At 37.0% G+C, this 13,259-nt stretch overlaps 1 protein-coding gene across 1 annotated transcript in view; it reads right to left on the bottom strand.

Moving 5' to 3' along the window:
• Nucleotides 1-13,259, bottom strand: part of LOC122815177 (solute carrier family 23 member 1-like) — a 489,586-nt gene that overhangs the window by 212,937 nt on the left and 263,390 nt on the right. The window lies entirely within an intron of this gene.

Below are 13,259 nucleotides of genomic sequence, written 5' to 3'. Positions count from 1 at the left end.
ATTCAATGTAATCCATCACTTACTCATCCAAAAGTGTCAATTTTAGGAAGGACAGAGGAAAATGCTGAGCTAAGATCAAGGGTTTCCCAGAAAATCAGGGATAGTTGACAGGTATGTGGGCATAGTTTGTGTGTACAATATATGAAATTACTTTTTTTGCTTTCACACAAATGGGAGATGCAGTCCATGTTTTATTTATTTATAGATTTATTTTTATTTCACTTTTTGATTTAAATCAACTGTAATTTTTTGAATAGGAGTTTGCTTTAGGTGAGCTATGGTAATTCTAGATGTGCGTGCATGTGTGCACACGTGTGCACTTGTGTTTCTGTTTTTATACGTGTAATGGGTGAGTCTTTAATTTTTAGTGAACAACTCAAGTAATGTGTTTCATAGATTAATAAGGACTGAAGATATCCCAGGCCTCTTACCTCCTGAATTAGGAGTAGACCCAGAAATAATTAGGTACAAGAAGGGAAACCTTTTAAAATATTGCTATTATTAACTTGAGACTTTGACAGAATAAGAGAATATAAAGTAGCATGCATTTTCTGAGGAAAAAGAAGTCTAGAACTATAATTATTGCCATTATTTGTTAAGTGTGGTGCACCACTTTTTCTGCCAAAATCAGTAGTTTTAGGGGGGATTAGGAGGGACAGAGCATTTTTTTATACCTTTATTGAATTATCTCATAAGGCATAGGCAAACATACATATTTATAAAAGAAAACAAAACATGTTAACATGTTCAGTTACAAACATTATCCATACCTCTCAACTGAAAGAAAACAAACCATGTTAACATATTTGCATTTACAAACATTATATATCCATACCTCTCAACTGTCCAGATTTTTGCTGAGTGTCCAGATTTGTTCCTCATAAAATTATTGTTTTTTTTTGGCAAATTGCTGGGATGATCTGAGGACTTAAGTCACTAAATAATGACATATGTCTGAGATTCAGATTTCAAATCCCTCAGAAAATGTATGTTAATACAAACCCTGTTAGCAACTTTCTAAGTTTATAAGAGCAATATTTAAAAAGTGTTTCTCTTTTTGGGTTTTTGTTCCCCCATTTTGTCAGGCATTGTCCAGATTTCATGCACGAAGAGGTTGAGAGGTATGTATACATCACATACATGCTTTTACACAATTACCATTAATCCAAGATTACAAAAATTGCTCAGTTTCTGCCTTCCCTTAAACCACCCCCCTCCTCTAAAACATTATTCTGCATGTATTTTCCCACAATTTCTATTTTTTTCTATGTAGTTTCCTCATACCATTTTCTAAAGATCCCACTTCCAGTTCTTTTATCTGTGTTATAATATTCAATATGTCAAATTCATTTGGTTTAGACTGTGATTTCCATTTTCTAATAATTGCTTTTCTGGCAGCCACCAGAATTAAATTTAACAAGGTCTTACAACGTCTAGGCAATTCAGATCCTGTATCCCAGCTCAAAATAAAATCATTTCTTTATTTATACCCACTAACACACCTTATATTTCTGACAGAGTACTCTGTAGGGAAGTTTTAAAGTCTGGCAGCACATTGCACCCCAAAACGTGTTCTCACTTACATGTTTATTCACCATCACACCTCGAGCATTTGCCATTTACCTGAGGAAAAATTCATTAGCGTTTGCTTGAGGTATAAAAATACCTACGCATACACTTTCTTGCAAAAATGCTAAATCTGCTAGACTTTGATACATTTTTGCATCATGCATATGTCCTCCCATTGTATCCTTGTGACTTGCTTATTCCGTCTTTCTTCCCAATCTTTTCTAACCTCCTCTGCTGATTCCTATAGTCATTGTGCAGTGTTTTATATATGCCTTACTTCTTCTTCTTCTTTCGGCTTTTCCCGGTTAGGGGTCGCCACAGCAGATCACCTGTCTGTTCATGATTGGCAGTGGAGTTTTACAGTGTTGAGTTGCCAGCCCGGCACCCAACCTTCCACAGAAGGCACACACACGCACGCACTCACACCTAGGGCCAATTTAGAGTGTCCAATCCACCTACAGCATGTCTTTGGGATGTGGGAGGAAACCGGAGTACCCGGAGGAAACCCATGCGACCACAGGGAGGACATGCAGACTCCGCACAGAAGGCACCCCAGCCAAGGATCGAACTGGAGAACCTCTTGCTGTGAGGTGGCAATGCAAACCACTGCACCACCGTGGCTGCCCTATATATGCCTTACTAGTTATCCTTTTTTTAAAGCAGCTTCTGTCATAGATTCAGCTAAAAATGCTACCAGAGCAGGAGTTTCACGTAGGAGCCCTGTCCCTTTCCTTTCCCAGTACTGTGATATAAATCTCTGATAGGGAAGCCAATCGCCAACTTGCACCTTTCCCTTTACAGTTATTTTCTCCCAATACCTTTGTTACTTTGACAGCTTCTTCCAGTAAATTCTAGCCCTTCTTGCCTGTTCACTGAACCCCCTGATTGCAGTCATCCCTATTGCCAGAATCTTCCTTCTCCATTCTCACATTGGCCACACCTGTCAACCTGGAAACATCAAAAATATGGACAAAGGCCCATGAAAAATAGGTACAAATCTGTATGCTGATTAACATAAAATTTGCATACATAATTATGTAACCCCTCTCTCTCCAATGGAATTGAGGGATACTAACTTTCAAAAGCAAACTGAAGAACAGACAACCAAAATAAGGCCCCAGACACTGTAGTAAATGGTAAACATTTTTTTTTGGAAATGTGTAGCAATGATGTTCACTGGGAAGGGAGAAGATGATGAGCCTTAGGATTTTGTTTTTGGTGACCTGCAGTATGTGGGTTTTATGGTAAAAGTACAGCATTTAATGGTAGGCAATATTCCAGTCTTAGCAAAACAATATTATAGTTTGCTAGGCCTCCAAAAGTAATTCTCCATGGCCTACTGATCGTGGCATAGCTAGGGTTTGGGCTGCCCGGGGCTGTCTTTGAGTTTGCCATCCTTCCCCCCTCATAAAATCATGGTCCTGCCCCCTGCAGCCATTCCAATATCCCATTACTTGGCTATTTCGACCAATTTACCATAAACATTGTAATGCGTATACTGCTTTACTTCTATAATGATTATCTGGATTTCATTTAAAACTTTTATTTTACATTTTATAGCACAAACATATGTTAAACAAAGCAATATAGTCTGACAATGAACATAGACTTAGCATTAAAACTTTTCTTCCCTTAAAACTCACATTCATTGAAACAGCATTGAGATTCTACTCAATAGTAACTGTGACAATTTTTTTTCCAAATGCCCTTAACTTAGCATTAGCTACATGCATCAGTTCCAGGAAAAAATAGCATGGCCCATCATTGGCGTGCTTCATCCTATATAGAAGCAGTAAACACATACACTTTGACAAGCACACTGTAATCATTTATAATGTTAAATAAATAAATGCATTAACACATTACTGCAATTAATGTTATAATTTTAAGTAAATAAAACATTTGACACTGATGTTACACATTTTAGCTCTGAGCATTTTTTACTCAGTATCAATAAACAAGTATGCAATGCAGATTAATCTGACATAATCACTTAGAAAATGTCCTTGTTTATACATATAAAGCTTTATTTTGCTCACTGCTGCCATAGACGTACCCATGGGTGTCCTACAACCCTCTGAAAATGAAGTGTACTAGTTTATTTTATTTACTATATTTATTTTAAGTTTATTTGTTCTTTATTATATTTATTTTAAGTTTGTGTGATGCTTATAAAGCCAACCAGTGCAGAAAGGGGGAAGAAGCAATCCCTGAAACAAGTGAATGTCTGTTGTGTGTCCCTGCTTGACAAACATGAAGTAGAACATTAGCAACAACGTTGAACACAGCAAAGCAGCACAGCAAAACAACAGGAGTCAGCACAGGATCCAAAAGCAGCTTTATTTTCTGTCTCTCACTCTAGCGCCTCGGCCACAGTAAGCCTTCAAGGACTCCTTGAAGGCTTACTGTGGCCGAGGCGCTAGAGTGAGAGACAGAAAATAAAGCTGCTTTTGGATCCTGTGCTGACTCCTGTTGTTTTGCTATGAAGTAGAACATTGCCTGAAGTCCCCAAATTCACTGAATTATGTTAGGCAGGAGAAAAAACAATCACCCAAAAGCACTTAGAAGAAAACTTATAGGTATAATTTTCTGCCAGATCTGAAGTAGGTCCACCTACAAACAAAATGGGGTTTGGGCAAAATAAATGATTAATGGCATTGAAACTTCTAAACGTCCACTACACCCCTCCCCCCCAAAAAATGTAAACATTAGCAGTGAATATGAAAAGGAATAACCAGGAAAAACAGATAAGTTAACATTGTACAAATTTAGCACAGTATACACTGGACATCGTAATTTTACAGCAAAATTTACTCACAGCCATTTTGAACAAAATGGATGGCACACTCCTCTACAGTAAAAGAGTTTTTTTTTCACAAGGAGTACCCAAAGCCCGCAAAAGTTTGTATGCTGCTGCCAAAGGGGTGCAAATATAAAGTAATTCATTTCTGACATGATTTAACTAAGGCAAATCAGGTTGGCAAAGACTGCACTAAAAATCAGTCTGGGAATGTTATGGGTAATACGGTAATACCATTCAGTTGTTCCGGGTCCTATTGAGAAAGTTGGTGGTTAAAACTAGGAAGGAAACAGGAAAGAAATGGTTGGTGCAATGTCCTACAAGAAGACAGCTGCAGTTTACCTGTTTTTAAAGGTGAACTTTTAACTAGGCACACACACACAAATGGAAAACCAAACGCGTTAGGAATGCCGAAATGGACCAAAGCATTTGGTATTCCCGATTTGGCATTCTGAGTTCTGACACATTTGCAATTCTTACTTGCCAAATTCCACACTGGACATTCTACTTTTTGGGATGATTGCGTTCAGTCTATTGAAGTAGTCTATTGCAGTCAGAACCCAAAATAACAACAGACAAGGGCATGCACTTATAAATATATAGTTAACTGTTAACATGCACCATGCCTCCCAATATTTTCCAGAACATCCAGATTTTCTACCCCATATTTTGGTCTGTTATAAATTTTATGTTTTTTTGAAAAATCACTGAGGATTGAAGTCCCTAAATAATGACCTACATTCTAGTTTCAGACTTCATATACTTCAGAAAAATGCATGCTGGCACAAATCATGTTATTCAATCATCTTGGAAAGTTTTAAGAGCAATATTCAAAATCTGTCTCTATTTCTGGGCCATTGTCCCATTATTTCAGGCTTTGACCAGATTTCTTGCAATAAGAGATTGGAAATATGACATGCTCACACAAAATCAGTATCTTCAAATCTGTCCGTTGCTGAGTATTGCCGATTGTGTCACTTTTGCACATGCTTAAAATTAATAGACTGTGTGAATGGCACAAGTATAGCACATTAGTAGAACTGTCCATTCTCTCTATAGTTAAGCATTTGTGTGTACTAGTCGCAGCTATCAGAACCTGTGCTTTTTAGAGTTGTTAGTTGCTTTTTCATCTCTGATTTCTAACTATGTTTGATAATGTTAGCACCTGATATTGTAAGGATTATAAACATTATACTCTGTGATAGGCAGCCCATTTGAAAAGAGTCTAACAATAACATGCGTAGCTGAACCTCTTCACCAAAATGAAATTGAGATTTAAAGGGGTCAATCAGGAATTCGTGGCACCCTATTATTTTGAGCCCAAAACCAGGAAATACCGAGGAATTTGGTACTGTTGAGAGGTGGCTTAGTTCTAAGTATACTTTCTGCCACTTTTTGAATATAACATTCTATACAGCTGTTGTTATTGTCCTTAAGGATCTGCACACACAATCTCACTCTCTTGTTTTTCTTGAACCCCCCCCCGCTTCATCATCATCCTTTTTCATTTTAAATTTTACCTTTCTGCTTGTGTTATGTATATGAGCCTTAACTGTGTAGCTCTAAAATATTTCTTCAAATCAGATGATCTTAAACCATTTTATCTATTGGAAGGATCGACTTATCCCACTTGACCCTTGCCATCTTCCCTTCTCAGATAAAATCTTTTAACTCTTTATTAATTACTGTCCACAACTTCTCTGTTTAATAAAAATATACCTGAGCTGTATTTAAAACAAAAGAGACTTAAAATATTTTCACTGTTTGCATTTTGCTATCCATGGCCATCAGCAAGAGCATCTAGTTTCTCAGTTTTTGTATCATCTTTTGTTTAGTCTCTTCCCACATATCCTTAGCTGCTATAACAGAATCCTTCTTAATCCATACTCCTAAATACTTCATTTTATTGTGTCCCCCAAAATATGGTATTGCTGAACCAATTCATGTGTGGCTACATAGTTTACAGGTATAGCTTTTGTTTTATCTTCATTAATTTTATATCCCGAAAAAAACTTGAAACTGTCTCAGAATGTTCCTCAACACTGAGATGTCCTATTCTAATTTTATCAGGTACAAAATAATATTGTCCACAGATAAAGCCAACTTTTCTTGATTAGCATTCGAGTTACATCCCTAAATGTATAAGTCCCTTATTTTCTTTACCAATGGCTCTAAATATAATGCAGATAACAAAGGGGAAAGAGGACACCCCTGCTTGGTTCCTTTGTTCAGATGAAACTTACTAGAGAGGAACCCCCAGTTTAAGTCTTGCCTCAAATCTCCACCTACATCCTCCTAATTAACCTTATCGTTGTATTAGGAAATGCAAATGCTTCCATTGTCCTGCTCATAAAATCCCAGTTTACTCTGTTGAATGCTTTCTAGCATTGAGACCCACCAACAACACTCTGCTTCCATCTGGATCATTATTGTTCTATTAATGTTATCAAATGTTTGCCTCCTCTCCACAAAACCACATTGATCCATAACTATCAATGTTGGCAATGCTTTTACCATTATTTAAGATATCATACATATAAACACTTTATAATCACGGTCTAAAATTGAAATGTACCTTTATGAAGCTGTGTCTGATGGCTCTTTACCATCTTTAGATATTACAACCACACCAGCTTTCTTTCAGGATATTGGTGTTTCCCCTCCTTTTAAATTACTGTTAAACAAAGCCTTCCAGATCTTTCATTTTTCCCTCCTAGCTTCTAAACTTTCACAGGAATGCCATGTATTCCTGAAGACTTTTCTGCAGATTTATTATATGTCACCATTTATCTCTTCTCCTGCTTATCTTAACTGTTTATTGTTGAGCCTCATCTTTCCACTTGTACTTTTTCTTGATTTCCACGTTCCTCTGCTTTATATAAAATTTCATAACATTTCTGAAATATCTCTAAAACCTTCACAAGATCTTTAGCTATGTTTCTTGTTACAGGCTTCCTATGTTTGACAACAACCCTTTCTATGTTCTGTTGCCTAAGTCATCGTGTCAAAAGTTTTTGTGATCTGGAGTTATTCTCAAAAAACAGTTACTAAACAACAATCTTTCTAAACTCGTGCACATTATCCAGACAGTCCCTTATTTTTCTTTTAGCACTCTGCATTTGCACTTCTTTTTGTTCTGTGAGATTCCCCTTATTCTGCAATAACTTGGCCTTTATCAGCCCCTCTAAATAATTCTTGTCACTTCTTAACTATTTTGTTGTTTCTTTTATTTCTACCCTATTTTTAAACTCCACATTCATTTTATCCTACTCACAAGCTATAACTTCTGAAAAAAATTCTATCTTCCCTAATAATTCTCATATAATTTCTACTACCCATTCCTTAAATTCTTCTCTTTTTAACAGGCAGGAAAAAACGCTAGTGTCTCATTTGTAATTAATTACCCCACATTTTATCTTAGTTGCTATTGCAGCATGATTTATAATAGTTATTGGATATATGTAGAAGATTTCAATGAAATACATGTTCTTGTGAAATTTAATTTCTGTTCAGTCTAGCCTAGTTATTGTACTTTGGAGAATAATATTTAAATTATCTTCTAGTTCATTGTACTGAATTCACATCTTTCAAATAAAATATTTTCATAAATTTCTTCAGAAATATACCTTTTTTTGCTATATTTTCACTTCTGTGTTCCCCAGATACATTGTCACTGTTGCAAGTCAAGTTCCAGTCCCCACCTTTAAGTATTATTCCTTGTTGAAAGCTGATTATTTCTCCCAAAAGTTTCTTCAGCTCCATAACAGCTGTTTTAGTTGGAATATAAATACATGCCATTGTAATCCTCCTCCCCTGCCAATAGCCCCTTACTACCACAAATCTACCAATTTTGTCTATTTTCCTCATCTATCACTAGTGCAGCCCCACTAGCAATACATATTATTACTCCCTTTTTCCTCTGTCCCCGATATTCCGCTGAATATCCATTCTGAAATCCTCTCTTTGTCAAACTCACATGATCACTTCTTTCCAAATATGTCTCATGTAGCATTACTATTTGCACTCTGCATTTCTTAATATAATACAATACTCTTTTAAGTTTTTGTCTATACCCGTGAGGCCATTCACTTTTCAAAATAATATGTTTAGTGTAGCTATTATAATAAGAAGTTGTTATTCCCACCTATTATACATGACAGCATTTTTAAAATGTCTATTTCCAGCTTTTATGTTAAATGCACCAACTAATGTTTTGCTGGTTGATCTCTTTTAAAGTTGTTTCTTGTCATCTCCTTTGAACCCATGTGACATTTTACAGGACTTTGTTTTAATGAAAAAACGCGAACAAAAAACACCCCCCCCCAGAAGACCCTCCATAACCTATTAACTTAAAACAAACACATTAAACTATTTACATATTGAAATAATTAAGTTTAACCCTCCTGAATGGAGCAATTGCCCTAAATTGATTGTTACACACAGAGGTATAACTTAACTTAACATTAAGGTTACCTGTGCTGAGATGCATGTTAAAGCCTATACCCCTACTTAAAGTGCTGTCTGCTCTTGTGTTATCTTCATTCCTCTCACAGATGTGAAAAACAGCTTATATCCTTTTAGAAAACATTACCCTTTAGCCTTAAAAATGTGTTCTGGCTGAAATGCTTTACTATAATAACGTTCAATTTATATCATGAAATGTTTTATACAAATACTGTTAAGAACAAAAATTATTTTACTTAAAGTTACTTTTCTTTTTTTCCTTCCCTTGAGTGTCCTAAACATTGATGGCATGAAGTGGGTATATGTGTTACAGTCCCCAACAACTTTAACAAAGTTAACAAAAGTCCAGTCTTTCCACTTTGCAAAGCCACATTTCACAAATGTGATTGATGCTTTATAGTCTCACACTTACTCAATTTGAATGTTGCTAGTTTTGTTCCTGTTCGCCTCCATCTTCCAACCCCAAACGCCAGTTCAAGTCCATTCAAGTCGATTCTTCTAGTTATCTCCTGTGCTTTTTTTTCTGTCTCAAGCATTTCTTTGGAACATTGGAAAAGATTTCACTGGCATAGTCTCTCTATAATCTTTATTATCAGAAGAATGAAAAGCAGAGTCTCTTTCTGTTTGATCGCTTACTTTTTGTTGGACAAACATTTGTATTTCTTCCTTAGCCTGTTCTACATCAAAAAATTACTTTGACCCACCAGGAAAATATTCTGTAGACAAAGGGATATAGCTGCTTGAATCTCACAACTGTCTCTCATCATTTCCTTATGCTGGAATACATTTTCTTCTCTTCTGCCTGGTGTATAGTGAATAAGCATTTTCCACAAACACTCTACCATCTCCAGTTTTTAATAATTTGCCTTTTTGCCACAGTTTTGTCTGGATCAATTCTTTCTGCTGGTATGATTGCATTTTTACTAATACATGTCTTAGCTGCTGGTAGCCAGATTTGGAGCATGCACGTGATATGCCCTTTCAATTAACTAATCCTGCTGTGGAATTCCAGTCCAGTTGCTTATTTGTGCTTTCATAAAATTAATACAGTGTGCTCCTTCCAGTTTCTTTGGTAAAACAGAAAATCTCAAGTTTTCTGTGCATACTCTGTCCTCTAACTCCACTAATTTTGAGACAGCTCTTCTTTAGCAGTCTCATTCTCAGGCAGCCTTTACTTCATCTCACCCTCTGATCTTTTTTGCAGTTTTATCAGTTCATCTGAATAGCTGTTTAAAGTTTCTTCCATTTTTCCCAGCCTTTTGTTATTTGAGCTGATATACTCCTTCAATGTTTCATTTATTTTAATCACCTCAGAGCACATTTGATCTATGTTTTCCTCTAGATTACTGGAAGACATGTCTTGCACCAAAGCTGGATCTTGAACTGTTTTTTTTTTTTTTTTTTGATGAACAGCTGCAGGATTCTTTCCACTCAGTGTTTTCTCTTCACTGTTTCTAGATGACTTTTTTCAGATTCTCTAAGTTTCTTTGCTTTTTTTTTTTTTGCTGGCACCCAGAAAGTGTACTTACCAGGCAGTGACTGAATTTACTAAAACTTGCAGAGTTTCTGGCCCTTATCTCTCAGTTTCTTTTTTTTCATGCTGGGAGAGCCGAAATCAAACTGTTGTTCAGTGTGCAGCCATCTTGGAAGTCCTGACAGAGCAAAATTTTGAGCCAAAATCAGGTACTATCCTGAGAATCAGGGACAGTTAAGTAGATATGTTAATTGACAGATGCATGTGACAGGGTGCTTCATTGGATCAATGGTTAGCATTGCTGTCTCTCAACAATTTGCTCTCTGCCTTCGTTCTTTGCTGGAATGCCTTCTGCATGGAGTCTGCATATTGTGTCTGTATCTGCATGGGTCTTTGCTTGGTGCTCTGGTTTTATCACCTCATTTCTTCACATTAATTTTTTAATTATCTTATTCTTCTTAACCACTTATCAGATATAAACAATATCTTTTCTTTTAAGTCACACAAATTATTTTGCCTTATCTCCTTCACTGCAGGAAAAAAAACTTTTCACCTAAATTTTACTCTCCTCTTTGAATAGGTAAGCTTACCTCTGGGATATCTCCCCCATAATCACCAATGATTTCTGCAGATGAAAGCACAGACCAGATTCCTTACAGGTTCATAGATTCATAGGAGAGTACTATGCTAGGTGCCCTTGTGTGCCTTTCTAAGCCTAGCTAATTTTTCTTACAAAGGAGAGAATTAGACCATGTACCTTGTGTCTGTGAGGTAAGCACCTTAACCATTATGACAAGCCCAACCATATTCTCTGTATAAAGTTAAGACACCTGTTAACATTCCCTCCATATTTCCAAGAAAAAGCATACAATTGCCTGAAAAAAGGTCAACACTTAATTTACTAAGTGCTCCCCATCATTCTGAGAGTTTTGCTAACCTTAGGATTAACGTCTGCACTGCCAAAACCAATGTAGGTGAAAGTGGACAGCCTGCCTAGTACTCTGACATAATAAACCTTCCAAGAAGATTCCCATTTTCCCAAAAATGCACACTTGGGCTATGTTATAAAGCTTGTACCTCCCCTGACCACCCTACCCTTCCAGATGTAAGCCGAAAACATTTTATAGTGTTAGATGCTTTTTGGGTATCTATAAGCGCTGCCACCACCCTCCTTTAATCTTTCCCTTCTACTAACATCATTATATTTAAAAGCAGTTTCCAAGATCTATGGATGACCTATGCTTGAGCAATCCCATTTGTTTTGAACCTATAAAATAAGTTAACATCCCACAGTCTAACATTTAATAGCACTGCAAACAAGTTTCTATCAGCATTACCCAGCGATATTTGACAAAAGATAACCCCCTTATCCTTAGGAAATAACACTACCTTAGCATTCTTTGTGGTCCCAAACATTACAACCTTAGTCAGAAAATCTTTAAGCATTTTCATGCTCCAGTCTGACGAACTTGTAAAAGTCAACCAGTTACCCATCTGGACCTCCACAACATCATTCTTCACATGTTTAACAACAGCTACCATCTTCCCTGACCTTTCCTTTAATGTAACTTTCGCCTTCCTTTAACACCTACCATAGGCCCTGACCACTCTATAATGACATTTCCTTCATTTTTAACTTCCTTATGCAATTCCAGATAAATTTCCTTAAAAACCTCCCTAATTTTGTCTTCTATATTAAACTTCCTTCCTTATCCCTTAACCAAAATACCAAAGCCCATTGTCTTTCATCCTTTAATTTCCAGGTAAACAATTTAACCTCCATTTTGCGGACTTTGCCCTACTGCCCCTTGACAACTTAATTTTACCTGTACTTGTAGCTCCTTCAGTGTCCTTAATCTCTTTCCATTCAAGTTCCTGTTTCCTCTTCCCTTATCCTTCCTTTCATCCAACTTTCTCTGTAACGCATGTTCTTACACCAAGTTATCTCCCCATCTGCTTCCTATTTACACCTCCCATATACCCCATTAGCTCTGCCCAACAATCTGCCTTGACCACATCCCATTTGCTCCTCTCCAACCCACTATTCTGCCTCTGTTTTGTTCTATCACTTTAAAATCTTTCCTTACCCTTCCACTTAGTTGATTCCAGTTCCAGAAATTAATACTCTCCACCCACCAACTTGCCATTTCATCACTATCACAATGTGGTTGACAATGTTTTTCCCAAAATACTTGCTTGCCTAAACTCTGGCACTGTAATCAAATCCAACAAGAACCAGTCCAATCTGTTTGGCTGATGACACTTGTCCATACTAAATATAAACTGCCACTCCTTTCCCCATCACAGCCACCAAATAGCTGCTATCCCCAGGTCATTCATTCCCTCCTGCAGCATCTTTTGGTTCCTATAGTGATACTCCATGACTCCATTTATTCTGATTAAAAGTGATAAAAAGTACATTAAAATCTCCCTCAACAACCCCATTGCCCATTGCATATGTCCTTTGATTTCTGTAATGCACTCACACAAAACCATCTGCATTATTTTCGTTCGGTGCATAGTAGGGCACCATTACCCACCTTGTCCTTCATGCATTCCACTCCCCTGTCACTGCATTCTTTCATCTCCAGCTGAGCTTCTCCTGCATCAGAATTTACACAATCCACCCAGCTCAGCTGAATATTCTCTTTTGCAACTCTCCAGTCTTCCTTTTCCTTGGTTTAACTTCCTGAATAGATAGAATATCACATCCTATTTTGCCTTCTTTGATAAAACTATTTCCCTCAAATGGTACAACCTTCCACCCTTACCCCCAATCAACCCACTGACCTCCAAATGCTAGGCTCAAAGAGGCCTTGGGCACATCCACCGGATGACTCTCCAACAGCTACAAATAGCCATTGCTGCAAGCCTTCCCTGCTAAAATGACAGCACACAACATTGACTGGGTATAGTCTTCCTCCCTACAGTCCCATTTGTTTCCCTCATCCT

The sequence above is a fragment of the Protopterus annectens genome, chromosome 11.part0 (genome assembly GCF_019279795.1).
Source record: "Protopterus annectens isolate FY-2018-M chromosome 11.part0, PAN1.0, whole genome shotgun sequence".
NCBI classification, from domain to species: domain Eukaryota; kingdom Metazoa; phylum Chordata; order Ceratodontiformes; family Protopteridae; genus Protopterus; species Protopterus annectens.
Note: the sequence above shows the minus strand (reverse complement) of the source record. Positions and strands in the feature narration are given on the sequence as shown.